Below are 20,741 nucleotides of genomic sequence, written 5' to 3'. Positions count from 1 at the left end.
ACTGAGGAGTGGAAGTATGCCTGCGCTTCTCAGTGTCTGCGGGATGACAGGATGGATGGCAGCGTTCTGCTGCGGTCCAGCCTGTCATCTCGATGTAGCAGAGCTGAAGCTGTCGTGGGAGCCATGAAAAGGTAAGGATGATGTTGCTTTATTATTTTACTTTTATTGCAGGAGATCGTTGGCTTCAGCTGGAATGGGCGTGATGGTAAGTATGGTTTAATTTAGAACAATAAAGAATTGTGTGTTTATTTCAATTAAAGGACTTTTTTCTGGGTGTTGTGTTTTTTTAAATACTTTACTAGAAATTCATGGTGGTCATGTCTAATATTGGCGTGACCCCATGAATTTCGGGCTTAGGGCCAGCTGATAATGCCAAGCTGGCCTTAAGCCCTTTATTACCCAGTGAGCCACCGCACCAGGGCCCTGGATGAGTTGGGTACAGCGCCAGAAGATGGCGCTTCTATGAACGCGCCATTTTCTGGGGCGGCTGCGGACTGCAATTTGCAACGGGGGTGGCCCAGAAAGCTTGGGTCTCCCTGCGCTGCGGATTCCAGCCCCCAGCTGCCTAGTTGTATCTGGCTGGGCACAAAAATAGGGCGAAGCCCCACGCATTTTTTTTTTAAATTATTTCATGAAATTCATGGAATAATTAAGAAAAAAAGGGCTTCCCTATATTGTTGTGTCCAACCAGGTACAAATAGGCAGCTGGTGGTTGGGGGCAGCCCATTCCTGCCTGCTGTACCTGGCTGGACACAAATATAGTGCGAAGCCCCACGTCAATTTTTTTTTAATTATTTCATGAAATAATTTTTTTAAAAAAGGGCTTCCCTATATTGTTGTGTCCGGCCAGGTACAAATAGGCAGCTGGTGGTTGGGGGCAGCCTGTTCCTGCCTGCTGTACCTGGCTGGACACAAATATAGGGCGAAGCCCCACGTCAATTTTTTTTAAAATAAATCCATTATTTTAACACTAAATGACATTTGAGGAGTTAATAAAGATGCAGTTCCTAAGTTATTATTTATTTTTTAATTAATTTTTCCCAAAACTTTTGACGTGGGCTTCGCCATATTTTTGTATGCCAGCCAGGTACAGCATCCAGCTTCTATGAACGCGCCATTTTCCGGGGTGGCTGCGGACTGCAATTTTCAGCGGGGGGGGGGCAGAAAGCTTGGGCCTCCCTGCGCTGCAGATTCCATCCCCCAGCTGCCTAGTTGTACCTGGCTGGACACAAAAATAGGGAGAAGCTTCACGTATTTTTTTTTTTTAATTATTCATGAAATTCATGAAATAATTAAGAAAAAAAGGGCTTCCCTATATTGTTGTGTCCAACCAGGTACAAATAGGCAGCTGGTGGTTGGGGGCAGCCCGTTCCTGCCTGCTGTACCTGGCTGGACACAAATATAGTGCGAAGCCCCACGTCAATTTTTTTTAAATCATTTCAGGAAATTCATGAAATAATTAAAAAAAATTGATGTGGGGCTTCGCCCTATATTTGTGTCCAGTCAGGTACAGCAGGCAGGAACGGGCTGCCCCCAACCACCAGCTGCCTATTTGTACCTAGCCGGACACAACAATATAGGGAAGCCCTTTTTTTCTTAATTATTCCATGAATTTCATGAATTTAAAAAAAAAAACGTGGAGCTTCGCCCTATTTTTGTGTCCAGCCAGGTACAACTAGGCAGCTGGGGGCTGGAATCTGCAGCGCAGGGAGGCCCAAGCTTTCTGGGCCCCACCCGCTGCAAATTGCAGTCCGCAGCCGCCCCGGAAAATGGCGCGTTCATAGAAGCGCCATCTTCTGGCGCTGTACCCAACTCATCCAGGGCCCTGGTGCGGTGGCTCACTGGGTAATAAAGGGCTTAAGGCCAGCTTGGCATTATCAGCTGGCCCTAAGCCCGAAATTCATGGGGTCACGCCAATATTAGACATGACCACCATGAATTTCTAGTAAAGTATTTAAAAAAAACACAAACACCCAGAAAAAAGTCCTTTTTCTATGAACGCGCCATTTTCCGGGGCGGCTGCGGACTGCAATTTGCAGCGGGTGGGGCCCAGAAAGCTTGGGCCTCCCTGCTCTGCGGATTCCAGCCCCCAGCTGCCTTGTTGTACCTGGCTGGACACAAAAATAGGGCGAAGCCCCACGTATTTTTTTTTTTAAATTATTTCATGAAATTCATGGAATAATTAAGAAAAAAAGGGCTTCCCTATATTGTTGTGTTCGGCTAGGTACAAATAGGCAGCTGGTGGTTGGGGGCAGCCCGTTCCTGCCTGCTGTACCTGACTGGACACAAATATAGGGCGAAGCCCCACATAATTTTTTTTTAATTATTTCATGAATTTCCTGAAATAATTAAAAAAAAATTGACGTGGGGCTTTGCACTATATTTGTGGTTGGACACAACAATATAGGGAAGCCCTTTTTTTCTTAATTATTCCATGAATTTCATGAAATAATTAAAAAAAAAAAAACGTGGAGCTTCTCCCTATTTTTGTGTCCAGCCAGGTACAACTAGGCAGCTGGGGGATGGAATCTGCAGCGCAGGGAGGCCCAAGCTTTCTGCCCCCCGCTGAAAATTGCAGTCCGCAGCCGCCCCGGAAAATGGCGCGTTCATAGAAGCTGGATGCTGTACCTGGCTGGCATACAAAAATATGGCGAAGCCCACGTCAAAAGTTTTGGGAAAAATTAATTAAAAAATAAATAATAATTTAGGGACTGCATCTTTATTAACTCCTCAAATGTCATTTAGTGTTAAAATAATGGATTTATTTAAAAAAAAAATGGCGTGGGATCCCCCATAATTTTAGTCTCTAGCGGAGGTTAAGCAGACGGCTGGGGCAGATGTTTGAAGCCTGGGAAGGGAGTAAAACCCACGGAGCTTCCCAGGCTACTAATATCAGCCCCCAGCTGAATACCTAGCCTTTACTAGCTATTAAAATGGGGGACCCCCCCCAAAAAAATGACGTGGGGTCCCCCCTATTTTAATAGCTAGCAAAGGCTAGGCAGACAGCTGGGGGCTGATATTAATAGCCCAGGAAGGGTGCCATGAATATTGGCCCCCTCCCAGGCTAGAAACACCAGCTGTCAGCCGCCCCAGAAATGGCGCATCCATAGGATGCGCCAACTCTGGCACTTAGCCTCGCTCTTCCACGCTGCCCTGGTGCGGTGGCAGGGGGTAATAGTGGTGGGGTTCATGTCAGCGCCAGCTGCCATGAAGCCCAGGTTAGTAATGATGGGCGTCTATAAGACACCCCCATTACTAACCTACAAAGTGTTAAAAAGAAAAAACACACTACACCCAGAAAAAAATAATTTATTTGAAATAAAACACACAATTTTATTTAATTCTTAGTTTACTAAAAATAATAGTTACCTGTCCACGTTCCTGCGCTGATCTCCCATGCACAGCTGTCACATCTGGAGATGGTGACAGCTGTGCATGGCTGCTGTAAGCTCACGCTGCCGGGAACACGTCCGCTCCCGGCAGCGGGAGCCACTGACTGAGGTCACCGGAGTGCATTCAGGCAGCGCAGCTCCGGAGACCTCCTTTACGGCACTGCTGTACCGTGGGAATTTCTCACGATACAGCAGGGCCGTAAAGGAGCTAACCGGAGCAGCGCTGCCTGAACTCCGGTGAACCCTTACGGCCCCGTCATTCTAGCGGCGGCAGCGGTTCAGAGCGGTCACATTCTATGTGGCTGCTCTGAACTGGAGATCTTCGTGGGACACTCGTGGACTGCTACGGAGGGGTAAGGATAAGGTTGTGGTTTATTATTTTATATTTTATTACAGGAGATCGATGGCTTCGGGGAATTAGGTGTCTAGGTGAGTATAGGTGTAGTTTTTTATTTTTTACTTTATTTTAGGTGGCGATCGGCGGGGACAGGTAATGTATGAACTAATTTCTTTTAGGTAACCACTGGCCACCAATGACATGTATTTAACATTTATTGGGGACACAGTAGGGCAATTTAAATAGCAGGATCAGTCTGATGGGAACTACTGCTCCCATCGAGCTGATCCTGCTGGCAGGAGTGGACGGGGGACAGACATAGGCCGATGGGAGTAGTAGTGTCACATCAGCCTATGTCTGCCTGCACGCACACACACCGCACACACCCGCACACATTGCACAGACACCGCGCACACCCGCACAAACATCGCGCACACACCCCGCACACACCCGCACACACCGCGCACACACACCCCGCACACACACCCCGCACACACACTAATCATGACGGGTCTGGGAGGTGAGGCTGACCTGTGCGGCCGTGGGAAAGTTCATGTGAGTTCATGCAGTCAAGCATGAACTCACATGAACCCTCTGAGGGCAACGCGGCGACTTCAAATGAACAGCTGATCGGCATCACCTGATACCTCAGCTGTTCATTTGAAATAACCGGCGGGAAAGCGCAGCACAGAACGGGAAAGCCGGCGGTGAAGTCTTTTCACTGCCGGCTTCCCCGCCCGGGTCCTTCACTCCCCGCTCCTTGGAGCTGTGCTTCCCCCCCGGTCCTAACTTACGATCGGGATGGGAGGTGGCGAGGGGAGCGGAGGATCGGGGTGGGAGGCTGCGGGGAAGCAGTATGGGGCTGTGTGATTGTTTAAAAGCCGGCGGCTTTATACCGCCCGCCGGCTTTTAAACAATCAGGAGAATTCTCCCCCGCTGGGATGGCATTCTGATGACAGGCTGGATCGCGCTGCCATCCAACTTGTCATCCTTCACAGACACTGCAGAGCGCAGGCATTATGGGAACTTCCGATTCCGGTATCCGATATTGTAAAAGTATCGGAATTAAGTATCGGAATTCCGATACCGCGAATATCGGCCGATACCCGATATTACAGTATCGGAATGCTCAACACTAATGATCAGTGATAACAAAAATTCTCCATTAAATGTCACTTGCTTAACCCAGCAGGAAGTACGGCGGCGTCTAAAAATCACTAAAGTTGACAAATCCCCGGGCCCGGATGGGATACACCCACGAGTACTGCAGGAATTAAGAAATGTCATAGATAGACCATTATTTTTAATCTTTAAAGATTCAATAATAACAGGGTCTGTACCACAGGACTGGCGTATCGCAAATGTGGTGCCAATATTCAAAAAGGGGACAAAAACTGAACTTGGCAATTATAGACCAGTAAGCTTAACCTCTTCTGTGGGTAAAATCCTAGAGGGTTTCCTAAGAGATGCTATACTATAGTATCTGAAGAGGAATAACCTCATGACCCAATATCAACATGGGTTTACGAGGGACCGTTCCTGTCAAACTAATCTGATCAGTTTTTATGAGGAGGCAAGTTGTAGACTGGACCAAGGAAATGCAGTGGATGTTGTGTATATGGACTTTTCAAAAGCTTTTGATACGGTTCCACACAAAAGGTTGATACATAAAATGAGAACAATGGGGATAGGGGAAAATTTATGTATGTGGGTTAAGAATTGGCTCAGTGATAGGAAACAAAGGGTGGTTATTAATGGAAAACACTCAGACTGGGTCTCAGTTAACAGTGGGGTACCACAGGGGTCAGTATTGGGCCCCCTTCTTTTTAACATATTTATTAATGACCTTGTAGGGGGCATACAGAGTAATATTTCAATATTTGCAGATGACACTAAACTCTGCAGGGTAATCAATACAGGGGAGGACAATTTTATATTACAGGAGGATCTATGTAAACTAGAAGCTTGGGCTGATAAATGGCAAATGAGCTTTAATGGGGATAAATGTAAGGTAATGCACTTGGGCAGAGGAAATAAAATGTATAATTATATGCTTAATTGTAAAACACTGGGCAAAACTGTAACTGAAAAAGACCTGGGTGTATTGGTGGACGACAAGCTCACGTTTAGTGGCCAGTGTCAGGCAGCTGCTGCAAAGGCAAATAAAATAATGGGATGCATTAAAAGAGGCATAGATGCTGATGAGGAGAAGATAATTTTACCTCTATACAAGTCATTAGTGTGACCACACTTAGAATACTGTGTACAGTTTTGGTTTCCGGTGTATAAGAAAGACATAGCTGAACTAGAGCGGGTGCAGAGAAGAGCGACCAAGGTTATTAGAGGACAGGGGGGTCTGCAATACCAAGACAGGTTATTAGAGGACTGGCGGGTCTGCAATACCAAGACAGGTTATTACACTTGGGGTTATTTAGTGTGGAAAAAAGAAGGCTTAGGGGTGATCTTATTACTATGTACAAGTATATGAGGGGACAGTACAAAGACCTTTCTACTGATCTTTTTACTCTGAGGCCAGAGACGGGGACAAGGGGGCATCTTCTACGTCTGGAGGAAAGAAGGTTTAATCATAATCACAGACGCGGATTCTTTACTGTAAGAGCAGTGAGACTAGTCTGATTGTCGTATGAAGTCAGGAAAGAATTTTTTCCCCCAATGTGGAGCTTAGTGTTTGCCACATGTTTTTTTTTTGCCTTCCTCTGGATCAACATGTTAGGCTATGGGTTGAACTAGATGGACTTAGTCTTCCTTCAACCTTAAAAACTATGTTACTATGTTACTATTAGTTTTATCTACCATAAACACTTTACCTCTGTTCCACATTAATACTTTTATATCGGTTCCTCCTTTCTTTCATGGTACAAAAGACCACACTTTATTAAGTCTGACTAGATTATATTGATTTTATTATGTTTTTGTTTTGTTATTATAAGTTTAACCATATGTTAAGATACTTACAATGATTACAACCCCTGGCAAAAATTATGGAATCACTGGGCTCGGAGGATGTTCATTCAGTTTTTTAATGTTGTTGAAAAAAAGCAGATCATAGACATGACACAAAACTAAAGTCATTTCAAATGGCAACTTTAGGACTTTAACCCCTTAACCCCCGAGGGTGGTTTGCACGTTAATGACCAAGTCAATTTTTACAATTCTGACCACTGTCACTTTATGAGGTAATTACTCTGGAACGCTTCAACGGATCCCCCTGATTCTGAGACTGTTTTTTCGTGACATATTGTACTTCATGATTGTGGTAAAATTTCTTCGATATCACTTGCGTTTATTTGTGAAAAAAATGGAAATTTGGCAAAAATTTTGAAAATTTTGCAATTTTCAAAATTTGAATTTTTATGCCCTTAAATCAGAGAGATATGTCACACAAAAGAGTTAATAAATAACATTTCCCACATGTCTACTTTACATCAGCACAATTTTGGAACCAAAAGTTTTTTTTGTTAGGGAGCTATAAGGGTTAAAAGTTGACCAGCGATTTCTCATTTTTCCAACAAAATTTACAAAACCATTTTTTTAGGGACCACATCACATTTGAAGTCACTTTGAGGGGTCTTTATGACAGAAAATACCCAAAAGTGACACCATTCTAAAAACTTCACCCCTTAAGGTGCTCAAAACCACATTCAATAAGTTTATTAACCCTTCAGGTGCTTCACAGGAATTTTTGGAATGTGGAAGAAAAAAATGAACATTTAACTTTTTTCACAAAAATGTTACTTTAGACCCAATTTTTTTATTTTCACAGGGGTAACAAGAAAAAATGGACCCCAAAATTTCTTGTGCAATTTCCCCTGGGCACGCAGATATCCCATATGTGGGGAAAAACCACTGTTTGGGCGCACGGCAGGGCTCGGAAGGGAAGGAGCGCCATTTGACTTTTTGATTGTAAAATTTGCTTGAATAATTAGCGGATGCCATGTTGCGTTTGGAGAGCCCCAGATGTGCCTAAACATTGGAGCTCCCCCACAAGTGACCCCATTTTGGAAACTAGACCCCCCAAGGCACCTATCTAGATGCATAGTGAGCACTTGGAACCCCAAGGTGCTTCACAAATTGATTCGTAAAAATGAAAAAGTGTTTTTTTTTTCACTTTTTCATTTTTACGAATCAATTTGTGAAGCACCTGGGGGTTCCAAGTGCTCACTATGCATCTAGATAGGTGCATTGGGGGGTCTAGTTTCCAAAATGGGGTCATTTGTGGGGGAGCTCCAATGTTTGGGCACTCAGGGACTCTCCAAATGCAACATGGTGTCCACTAACAAATTGAATGGAAAATCGGCTCAAATTGTTATCGGACACCATGTTGCGTTTGGAGAGCCCCTGTGTGCCCAAACATTGGAGCTCCCCCACAAGTGACCCCATTTTGGAAACTAGACCCCCCCAAGGCACCTATCTAGATGCATAGTGAGCACTTGGAACCCCCAGGTGCTTCACAAATTGATTCGTAAAAGTGAAAAAGTGTTTTTTTTTTCACTTTTTCATTTTTACGAATCAATTTGTGAAGCACCTAGGGGTTCCAAGTGCTCACTATGCATCTAGATAGGTGCCTTGGGGGGTCTAGTTTCCAAAATGGGGTCACTTGTGGGGGAGCTCCAATGTTTGGGCACACAGGGACTCTCCAAATGCAACATGGTATCCGCTAACAAATTGAATGGAAAATCGGCTCAAATTGTTAGCGGACACCATGTTGCGTTTGGAGAGCCCCTGAGTGCCCAAACATTGGAGCTCCCCCACAAGTGACCCCATTTTGGAAACTAGACCCCCCAAGGCACCTGTCTAGATGCATAGTGAGCACTTGGAACCGCCAGGTGCTTCACAACTTGATTCATAAAAATGAAAAAGTGAAAAAAAAAAACACTTTTTCATTTTTATGAATCAATTTGTGAAGCACCTGGGGGTTCCAAGTGCTCACTATGCATCTAGATAGGTGCCTTGGGGGGTCTAGTTTCCAAAATGGGGTCAATTGTGGGGGAGCTCCAATGTTTGGGCATACAGGGACTCTCCAAACGTAACATGGTGTCCGCTAACAATTTGAGCCGACAATTTGTTAGCGGACACCATGTTGCATTTGGAGTGTCCCTGTGTGCCCAAACATTGAAGCTCCCCCACAAGTGACCCCATTTTGGAAACTAGACCCCCCAAGGCACCTATCTAGATGCATAGTGAGCAGTTGGAACCCCCAGGTGCTTCACAAATTGATTCATAAAAATGAAAAAGTGAAAAAAAAACACTTTTTCATTTTTATGAATCAATTTGTGAAGCACCTGGGGGTTCCAAGTGCTCACTATGCATCTATATAGGTGCCTTGGGGGGTCTAGTTTCCAAAATGGGGTCAATTGTGGGGGAGCTCCAATGTTTGGGCATACAGGGGCTCTCCAAACGCAACATGGTGTCCGCTAACAATTTGAGCCGACAATTTGTTAGCGGACACCATGTTGCATTTGGAGTGTCTCTGTGTGCCCAAACATTGAAGCTCCCCCACAAGTGACCCCATTTTGGAAACTAGACCCCCCAAGGCACCTATCTAGATGCATAGTGAGCACTTGGAACCCCCAGGTGCTTCACAAATTGATTCGTAAAAGTGAAAAAGTGTTTTTTTTTTCACTTTTTCATTTTTACGAATCAATTTGTGAAGCACCTAGGGGTTCCAAGTGCTCACTATGCATCTAGATAGGTGCCTTTGGGGGTCTAGTTTCCAAAATGGGGTCACTTGTGGGGGAGCTCCAATGTTTGGGCACACAGGGACTCTCCAAATGCAACATGGTATCCGCTAACAAATTGAATGGAAAATCGGCTCAAATTCTTAGCGGACACCATGTTGCGTTTGGAGAGCCCCTGTGTGCCCAAACATTGGAGCTCCCCCACAAGTGACCCCATTTTGGAAACTAGACCCCCCAAGGCACCTGTCTAGATGCATAGTGAGCACTTGGAACCCCCAGGTGCTTCACAAATTGATTCATAAAAATGAAAAAGTGAAAAAAAAAATACTTTTTCATTTTTATGAATCAATTTGTGAAGCACCTGGGGGTTCCAAGTGCTCACTATGCATCTATATAGGTGCCTTGGGGGGTCTAGTTTCCAAAATGGGGTCAATTGTGGGGGAGCTCCAATGTTTGGGCATACAGGGGCTCTCCAAACGCAACATGGTGTCCGCTAACAATTTGAGCCGACAATTTGTTAGCGGACACCATGTTGCATTTGGAGTGTCTCTGTGTGCCCAAACATTGAAGCTCCCCCACAAGTGACCCCATTTTGGAAACTAGACCCCCCAAGGCACCTATCTAGATGCATAGTGAGCAGTTGGAACCCCCAGGTGCTTCACAAATTGATTTGTAAAAATGAAAAAGTGAAAAAAAAACACTTTTTCATTTTTATGAATCAATGTGTGAAGCACCTTGGGGTTCCAACTTCTCACTATGCATCTAGATAGGTGCCTTGGGGGGTATAGTTTCCAAAATGGGGTCACTTGTGGGGGAGCTCCAATGTTTGGGCACACAGGGGCTCTCCAAACGCAACATGGTGTCCGCTAACAATTTGAGCCGACAATTTGTTAGCGGACACCATGTTGCATTTGGAGAGTCCCTGTGTGCCCAAACATTGGAGCTCCCCCACAAGTGACCCCATTTTGGAGACTAGACCCCCCAAGGCACCTATCTAGATGCATAGTGAGCACTTGGAACCCCCAGGTGCTTCACAAATTGATTTGTAAAAATGAAAAATTGAAAAACAAAAACACTTTTTCATTTATATGAATCAATTTGTGAAGCACCTGGGGGTTCCAAGTGCTCACTATGCATCTAGATAGGTGCCTTGGGGGGGTCTAGCTTCCAAAATGGGGTCACTTGTGGGGGAGCTCCAATGTTTGGGCACACAAGGACTCTCCAAATGCAACATGGTATCCGCTAACAAATTGAATGGAAAATGGGCTCAAATTGTTAGCGGACACCATGTTGCGTTTGGAGAGCCCTTGTGTGCCCAAACATTGGAGCTCCCCCACAAGTGACCCCATTTTGGAAACTAGACCCCCCAAGGCACCTATCTAGATGCATAGTGAGCACTTGGAACCCCCAGGTGCTTCACAAATTGATTCATAAAAATGAAAAAGTGAAAAAAAAAACACTTTTTCATTTTTATGAATCAATTTGTGAAGCACCTGGGGGTTCCAACTGCTCACTATGCATCTAGATAGGTGCCTTGGGGGGTCTAGTTTCCAAAATGGGGTCAATTGTGGGGGAGCTCCAATGTTTGGGCACACAGGGGCTCTCCAAACGCAACATGGTGTCCGCTAACAATTTGAGCCGACAATTTGTTAGCGGACACCATGTTGCATTTGGAGTGTCTCTGTGTGCCCAAACATTGAAGCTCCCCCACAAGTGACCCCATTTTGGAAACTAGACCCCCCAAGGCACCTATCTAGATGCATAGTGTGCAGTTGGAACCCCCAGGTGCTTCACAAATTGGTTTGTAAAAATGAAAAAGTGAAAAAAAAAACACTTTTTCATTTTTATGAATCAATTTGTGAAGCACCTTGGGGTTCCAACTGCTCACTATGCATCTAGATAGGTGCCTTGGGGGGTCTAGTTTCCAAAATGGGGTCAATTGTGGGGGAGCTCCAATGTTTGGGCACACAGGGGCTCTCCAAACGCAACATGGTGTCCGCTAACAATTTGAGCCGACAATTTGTTATCGGACACCATGCTGCATTTGGAGAGTCCCTGTGTGCCCAAACATTGGAGCTCCCCCACAATTGACCCCATTTTGGAAACTAGACCCCCCAAGGCACCTATCTAGATGCATAGTGAGCAGTTGGAAACCCCAGGTGCTTCACAAATTGATTTGTAAAAATGAAAAAGTGAAAAAAAAACACTTTTTCATTTTTATGAATCAATTTGTGAAGCACCTTGGGGTTCCAACTGCTCACTATGCATCTAGATAGGTGCCTTGGGGGGGTCTAGTTTCCAAAATGGGGTCACTTGTGGGGGAGCTCCAATGTTTGGGCACACAGGGACTCTCCAAATGCAACATGGTATCCGCTAACAAATTGAATGGAAAATCGGCTCAAATTGTTAGCGGACACCATGTTGCGTTTGGAGAGCCCCTGTGTGCCCAAACATTGGAGCTCCCCCACAAGTGACCCCATTTTGGAAACTAGACCCCCCAAGGCACCTATTTAGATGCATAGTGAGCACTTGGAACCCCCAGGTGCTTCACAAATTGATTCGTAAAAATGAAAAAGTGAAAAAAAAAACACTTTTTCATTTTTATGAATCAATTTGTGAAGCACCTGGGGGTTCCAACTGCTCACTATGCATCTAGATAGGTGCCTTGGGGGGTCTAGTTTACAAAATGGGGTCACTTGTGGGGGAGCTCTAATGTTTGGGCACACAGGGGCTCTCCAAACGCAACATGGTGTCCGCTAACAATTTGAGCTGACAATTTGTTAGCGGACACCATGTTGCATTTGGAGAGTCCCTGCGTGCCCAAACATTGGAGCTTCCCCACAAGTGACCCCATTTTGGAAACTAGACCCCCCAAGGCACCTATCTAGATGCATAGTGAGCAGTTGGAACCCCCAGGTGCTTCACAAATTGATTTGTAAAAATGAAAAAGTGAAAAAAAAAACACTTTTTCATTTATATGAATCAATTTGTGAAGCACCTGGGGGTTCCAAGTACTCACTATGCATCTAGATAGGTGCCTTGGGGGGTCTAGTTTCCAAAATGGGGTCACTTGTGGGGGAGCTCCAATGTTTGGGCACACAGGGGCTCTCCAAACGCAACATGGTGTCCGCTAACAATTTGAGCCGACAATTTGTTAGCGGACACCATGCTGCATTTGGAGAGTCCGTGTGTGCCCAAACATTGGAGCTCCCCCACAAGTGACCCCATTTTGGAAACTAGACCCCCCATGGCACCTATCTAGATGCATAGTGAGCAGTTGGAACCCCCAGGTGCTTCACAAATTGATTCGTAAAAATGAAAAAGTGAAAAAAAAAACACTTTTTCATTTATATGAATCAATTTGTGAAGCACCTGGGGGTTCCAAGTGCTCACTATGCATCTAGATAGGTGCCTTGGGGGGTCTAGTTTCCAAAATGGGGTCACTTGTGGGGGAGCTCCAATGTTTGGGCACACAGGGGCTCTCCAAACGCAACATGGTGTCCGCTAACAATTTGAGCTGACAATTTGTTAGCGGACACCATGTTGCATTTGGAGAGTCCCTGTGCGCCCAAACATTGGAGCTCCCCCACAAGTGACCCCATTTTGGAAACTAGACCCCCCAAGACTCCTATGTAGATGCATAGTGAGCAGTCGGAACCCCCAGGTGCTTCACAAATTGATTCGTAAAAATGAAAAAGTGGAAAAAAAATACTTTTCCATTTTTACGAATCAATTTGTGAAGCTCCTAAGGGTTCCAATTGCTCACTATGCATCTAGATAGGTGCCTTGGGGGGTCTAGTTTCCAAAATGTGGTCACTTGTGGGGAGCTCCAATATTTGGGCACACAGGGGCTCTCCAAACGCAACATGGCGTCCGCTAACAATTTGAGCCGATTTTCCATTCAATTTGTTAGCGGACACCATGTCGCGTTTGGAGAGCCCCTGATGTGCGTAAACAGTGGAGCTCCCCCACAAGTGACCCCATTTTGGAAACTATACCCCTCAAGGATTTTATTAAGGTGTATAGTGAACATTTTGAATCCAGAGGTACGACACAGAATTTGATAACATTAGGTCATCATATTGAATAAGTTGTCATTAGTCTTGAGCGCAAGTGCTCGCTACTTGAGTTTGCATCGGGTACTCAGGTATGCACCATGTACTGCGTGTGCTCGAGTGACATGCTCGAGTCCCGGCCCGGATGTTTCACGGTTATTAGACACCCAAAAAAAAACATGCGGGGATCGCTCGTGCATGTCACTCAAATACCCACGATACTCAATGCATACCAGAACACCCGATGGAAACTCAAGTAGCGAGCACTTGCGCTCAACACTAGTCGCCATATCGTCATCTTTTTTTCTTACTTTTGAAAAAAATCCCAACCCCATCACAACCCTAACCCCAACCCCAGCCCTAAACCTAACACAACCCTAACCGTAGCACAACCCTAACCCTAGCACAACCCTTACCGTAGCATAACCCTTACCGTAGCACAACCCTAACCCTAGCACAACCCTAACCCTAGCACAACCCTAACCTGAGAGTTTATTTTTTACGCCGTTCCTCATGCGGTATAAGTGATTAGACGACTTTATTCTTCAGGTCGGTGAGACTACAGCGATACCAGAATCATATGGGGTTTTTATGACTGACAGCTGTCACACACTAAAAGACGCATTTTTTGTAAAATCTAGTTGTTGCATCGCCATATTTTGAGAGCTATAATTTTTCCAGATTTTGGCAGACAGTCATGTAACGGCTCGTTTTTTGCGGGATGACTTGACGTTGTTATTGGTGCCATTTTCAGGCACGTGACATTTTTTGATCGCTTTCTATTCCGATTTTTCGGAGGCAGAATAAACAAAAAACAACAATTCAGGAATTGTTTTTTTTTTTATTTTTTTATTCTGTTCCGCGTGTGGTAAAATTGATAAGGCAGCTTTATTCTTCGGGTCAGTACGTTTACAGCGGTACCACATTTATATTGTATTTCTATGTTTTGCACTTTTGCATAATAAAAGCAATTTTATAGAAAAAAATATTTTTTAGCATAGCTTTATTCTGAGAGCTATAACTTTTTATTTTTTTGGCTGATGGAGCTGTGTGGTGGCTTGTTTTTTGCGGGACGAGATGGCGTTTTCAGCGGTACCATTTTTATTTCTATTTGTCTTTTTGATTGCGTGTTATTCCATTTTTTGCTTGGCGGTATGGTGATAAAGCATTGTTTTTTGCTTCGGTTTTTTTTTTTTTTTTACCGTGTTTACTGAAGGGGTTAACTAGTGGGACAGTTTTATAGGTCAGGTCGTTCCGGACGCGGCGATACCAAATATGTGTACTTTTATTGTTTTTTTTTGTTTTTTTTATAATAATATTTATTGATGGGTACATTATATTTTTATTTTTGGTGGATTATTTTTTTTTTTTTTTGTAAAATATTTTTACAATTTTTTTTTTATTTTTTTTTTCACTTTCTGATAGTTTTTATACTTTATTACTTTGTCCCACTATGGGACTTTCACTTTTTTTTCTCTGATCGCCTGCATGGCACAGAAATGCAGCACCATCCCTGTGTCATGCAGGCTGTCAGCGCTGGACAGGGAGAAGATTGTTTGGAGATGCACTGCGCATGTCCAAAATATCTTCCTGCTGTCTGGTGACCCGGATGTTGTCATGACGACATCGGGTCGTCATGGCAACATCCTGGAAGCCACGGCAGACAGCTCTGGAAGCCGGAAGAGGAGGTTAGTATCTGCGATCACCTCCCCTTGCCACCGCAATGCTGCGATCGACTTCAATCGCAGCATCGCGGGGGTTAATGTGCTGGGAGAGGTGCAGGACCGCTCCCTGCACATAGTACCGGGTGTCAGCTGTGACAATTAGCTGACACCCGGCGGCGATCGCGCCCGCACAGCCTGTGTGCGCGCGCGATCGTCATGACGCACTAATACTGGTCTGGCTCTTAAGTCCCAGGGCACAGACGCATATTAGTACGTCAAATGTTGTTAACGGGTTAAGAAACACTAAAAGGAATCAAGATTAAAAATGTGGTACTCAGTAAGGGTAATTTTTTTCAGACCAAGCAGAGGGAAAATTATGGAATCACTCATTTCTGAGGAAAAAATTATGGAATCATGAAAAACAAACACACAAAAGAACACTCCAATACATCACTAGTATTTTGTTGCACAACCACTGGCTTTAATAACAGCTTGCAGTCTCTGAGGCATGGACTTAATGAGTGACAAACAGTACTCTTCATCAATCTGGCTTCAACTTTCTCTGATTGCTGTTGCCAGATCAGCTTTGTAGGTTGGAGCCTTGTCATGGACCATTTTCTTCAACTTCCACTAAAGATTTTCAATTGGATTGAGATCCGGAATATTTGCAGGCCATGACATTGACCTTATGTGTCTTCTTTCAAGGAATGTTTTCAGTTTTTGCTCTATGGCAGGATGCATTATCATCTTGAAAAATGATCTCATCATCCCCAAACATCCTTTCAATTGATGGGATAAGAAAACTGTCCAAAATATCAATGTAAACTTGGGCATTTATTGAAGATGTAATGACAGCCATCTCCCCAGTGCCTTTACCTGACATGCAGCCCCATATCATCAATGACTGTGGAAATTTGCATGTTCTCTTCATGCAGTCATCTTTAGAAATCTCATTGGAACGGCACCAAACAAAAGTTCCAGCATCATCACCGTGCCCAATGCAGATTTGCGATTCATCACAGAATATGACTTTCATCCTGTCATCCACAGTCCATGATTGCTTTTCCTTAGCCCATTGTAACCTTGTTTTTTTCTGTTTAGGTGTTAATGATGGCTTATGTTTAGCTTTTCTATATGTAAATCCCATTTCCTTTAGGCGGTTTCTTACAGTCCGGTCACAGACATTGACTCCAGTTTCCTCCCATTCGTTTCTCATTTGTTTTGTTGTGTATTTCCGGTTTTGGAGACATATTGCTTTAAGTTTCTGGTCTTGATGCTTTGATGTCTTCCTTGGTCTACCAGTATGTTCGCCTTTAACAACCTTCCCATGTTGTTTGTATTTGGTCCAGATTTTAGACACAGCTGACTGTGAACAACCAACATCTTTTGCAACATTGCGTGATGATTTACCTTCTTTTAAGAGTTTGATAATCCTCTCCTTTGTCTCAATTGACATCTCCCGTGTTGGAGCCATGATTCATGTCAGTCCACTTGGTGCAACAGCTCTCCAAGGTGTGATGACTCCTTTTTAGATGCAGACTAACGAGCAAATCTAGTTTGATGCAGGTGTTAGCTTTGTCAATGAAAATTTACAGGGTGATTCCATAATTTTTTCCTCAGAAATGAGTGATTCCATAATTTTTTCCCTCTGCTTGGTCTTAAAAAAATTACCCTTACTGAGTACCACATTTTTAATCTTCATTTCTTTTAGTGTTTCTTAAAGCCATAAAGTTGCCATTTGAAATGACTTTAGTTTTGTGCCATGTCTGTGATCTGCTTTTTTTCAACAACATTAAAAAACTGAATGAACATCCTCCAAGCCAGGTGATTCCATAATTTTTCCCAGGGGTTGTATACGCTATATTACCCTTTGTAACTACGCAAATGAGTTCTCTACATTTCCCCCTCCCATCCCTTCCTTTCCCTATCCCCTTACCACACACCTCTGTTTCCTGTTATTTCTTCCCTACCCCCTCATCATACCCTTTTAAAAGTTTAATAAAAATTATTGAAAAACAAAAAATGTTATGTACCCCAAAATGTTACCAATAGTGATGAGCAAGTATGCCTCATTAACCCTTTCGGCGAGCACGCTCGGGTGTCGTGCTAGGCGTTTAATTCTTTGTCGCCATACAAACAGGCTATCTCTGTATGTCTCACAGCTGTCTGACAGCCGTGACACTTGCAGGTGCGGCGACAATGAATGAAATGCTGAGCATGCCAAAATACTCGGCGAGCACCTGAGCGCACTCGCCGAAAGGGTTAATGAGGCATGCTCGATCATCACTAGTTACCCTAATTTATCCCACACAAAACCAAACACCACTCAGGTCCGTCATCTGCCACTGTAACTGTAGGAAGTTCCCACTTTACTGGTAGAACACAGACTCTGCTAAAGCAACATGGCACCCACCCCCTCAAATAAAATCTAGTGAAATCTGCGTTCCCAAATCCAAATGCCCCCCTCCTCCTGAGCCCCACTGTGCCTAAACCAAAGTCAGCGGCCACATGTTTGGCATTATTGTAGTGGGGAGTGTGCACTTAAAAATTTATGGGATGTGTGTTTCCAGAAGCACAAGCTGGGCACAATTTATGAGGGCGCTACAATATATGGGGGCACTACACTTTATGAGGGCACAATGTGTGAGGGCACTAAACTGCCATATTTTCAATTCTACAGAAAAAAAGCCTGGTGTGGATTTTACAAAATAGTCACTGCAGCCATAGATTAATTCATTGAGAGGTGTAATTTATCCAGTGGGGTCACTTTTGCGGTTTTCCTGCTGTTTTGGCACCTTCGGGGCTCCGCAAATGTTGCACGCAAACTATTCTAACAAAATCTGTGCTCCAAATAGCGCTTCTTCCTTCTCAGCCTTGAAATGTGACCTAACAGTAATTTACAATGACATCTGGGGCATCACTGCGGTTGGGGAGAAATTGTGCAATAAATTATGGGGTCTAGATTCACCTATTAACCCTTGGGTACTTGACAAGTTTGCAGCAAATGCAAAAATTACATTTTTACCACAAAAATATCATATTTCCACATTTCAATATTATAAAATTATGTGAGGCACCTATGGGTTCAAAATACTCACTACACCCATAGATGAATTCCTTAGGTAGTGAAGTTTCCAATATAGGGTCACCTGTGGGGGTTTCTTCTGTTCTGGCACCTCAGGGGCTCGGCTAATGGCACCCACAACCTATACAAATGAAATCTGCTCAATAAATACCAAGTAGCGCTCCTTTCCATCCAACCCCTTCACGATATATGCAGTATATACTACACCCCATATACACACAGTATATACTTCTGTGTGCTCAAACAATAGTGTACAACCACATATGAGGGAGGTATCACTGCATTTGGTAAAAATTGCATAACAAACTGTGGGGTCCATTTTCTATTATTATGCCTCGTGTAAATTCTAAATTTGGTGCTAAAACAGTATTTTAGTGGAAAAAATTACATTTTTTGTTCTCACATCTAGAAGTTATAAAGTTTTGTGAATCACCTGTGGGTTAAAAATGCATTCACAATCTATTCCAGACAAATGGCGCTCTTTCCTTTCCTAGCCCTGCCATGAAGTTTTTGACCACATATGCGGTATCATCGCGTTTGGGAGAAATTGCGTAGCAATTTATGGGGTCTGTTTTCACCTATTATCCATTGTGAAAATTACAAATTTGAGGCTAAAACTGCAATTTTTGTGAAAAAAAAATAAAATGCTCAATATGATAACCTAATGTTATCAAATTCTGTGTAGTACCTGTGGGTTCAAAATGCTCACTATACTCTACCCCTCGATAAAAGGGGTGTAGTTTCCAAAATAGGGTTTCCACAGTTTAGGCACATCAGGGGCTCTCCAAACCCGACATGGTGTCTGCCCTCTATTCCAGCCATTTTTGCATTCAAAAAGTCAAACGGTGCTCCTTCCCTATCGAACGCTTCTAAAGTAACATTTTTGTGAAACATTTTTTCCTTCCACATTCCTTTAGTTCATGTGAAGCACCTGAAGGTGCTAAAATTAAATAATAATAAACTTCTTGAATGTGGCTTTGTGGGGTGCAGTTTTTAGAATGGTGTCACTTTTGGGTATTCACTTCATATGTGATGTGGTCCCTAAACAAATGATTTTGTAAATTTTGTTGGAAAAATGAGAAATTGCTGATCAACTTTTAACCCTTCTAACTTCCTGACAAAAAAAATATGTTTAAAAAATTATGCAGATGTAAAGAAGACATGTGGGAAATGTTATTTATTAACTATTTTGTGTGACATAACCCTCTGATATAAGGGCATAAGAATGGAAAGTTTGAAAATTGTGACGTTTTCGCCAAATTTCCGACATTTTCACAAATGCAAGTCATATTGAAAATGTTTACCACTATTATAGTACAATATGTTAAGAAAAAAAAATCTCACAATCAGTGGAATCTGTTGAAGCGTTCAGAGGTATTGCCACATAAAGTAACACTGGTCAAATTTCAATAATTTGGCCTGGTCATTAAGTTCAAAATTGGCTCGGTCAGTAAGGGGTTAAACAACTCTTATAAGTGCAATCATACAACATGCAAACCTCTGATTGCTCAGATGATGCACTCTACTACTGTAGTGCGGGGTATTATCACTACCTGTCAGTGTAATACTAACGGCGCCATACACATGAGATAAGTGTTGGCTGAACAGTCATTTGGCAAACAGCTGTCAGGTATTCCACAGAGACGACACCGGGGAGGCCACACAATAGCTGACCATGCCGTCACTGTGTCACGGATTTCATCCGGAATTGCGAGCACACAATCCAGACTACTCACTACCTTGTTGAGCTGGTTAGTATATATGTAGCTTACCACAGGCTTAGGTGGTCTGATATTGGGACCCGGTTCTACTTGTCTACCCTTTTATTTGCATTACTTCAACTTTGATATACAGTAAGGTTTTTAATATAGACAGTGTAGGACCGTCCCAATTTAGGGTCACCTTGTCGCTGGTGGGACGGCTTGTATACTTTTTTTGATCAAAAATAGTTCACTAAATACCCTATATTTCATATGCAACTTTGCTTTACATTTATATATAATGATGGTAGGGTATGAGATATATTTTTTGTCTTTTGTAGGTTTTACTCACTACTTGGGTATCGGCTAGCGACCAGTGAGCGTATGGTATTGCACCTCTGGATTCCAACACATGGAATATGTGTTTACGCCCTCCGTACGCTCACTGTCAGCTTCACGATAGCCCAATTATTAATAATATTCGCTGCCACCACCGTCCAGATTTGAAATATAATACAGGCCTGGACGGATGCCTGCGTTCTGGTAGTGTATGGCTTCGGGGGAGGGAATGATTACAGGACAAAAGAAACAGAACTATTAAATTTTATATTTAATCCAAAAGGGAGGCAGTGTTTAGGAAAAATATATACAATGATTTTACAAAAGAGACATTCAATACATAAACAGTTACACAAAATTAATAAGGAAGAAACTTACTCTACACAGTTCGCAGGGACAAATCAGCATAGGCTCTCCGATGTACTTTGGACGTTATCAAACGTGACCCTTTGCTTATAGTATCTATAACC

The sequence above is a fragment of the Phyllobates terribilis genome, unplaced genomic scaffold (assembly GCF_046119375.1).
Source record: "Phyllobates terribilis strain yellow unplaced genomic scaffold, ASM4611937v1 Scaffold_12__6_contigs__length_324123572, whole genome shotgun sequence".
Lineage (NCBI taxonomy): Eukaryota > Metazoa > Chordata > Amphibia > Anura > Dendrobatidae > Phyllobates > Phyllobates terribilis.
Note: the sequence above shows the minus strand (reverse complement) of the source record.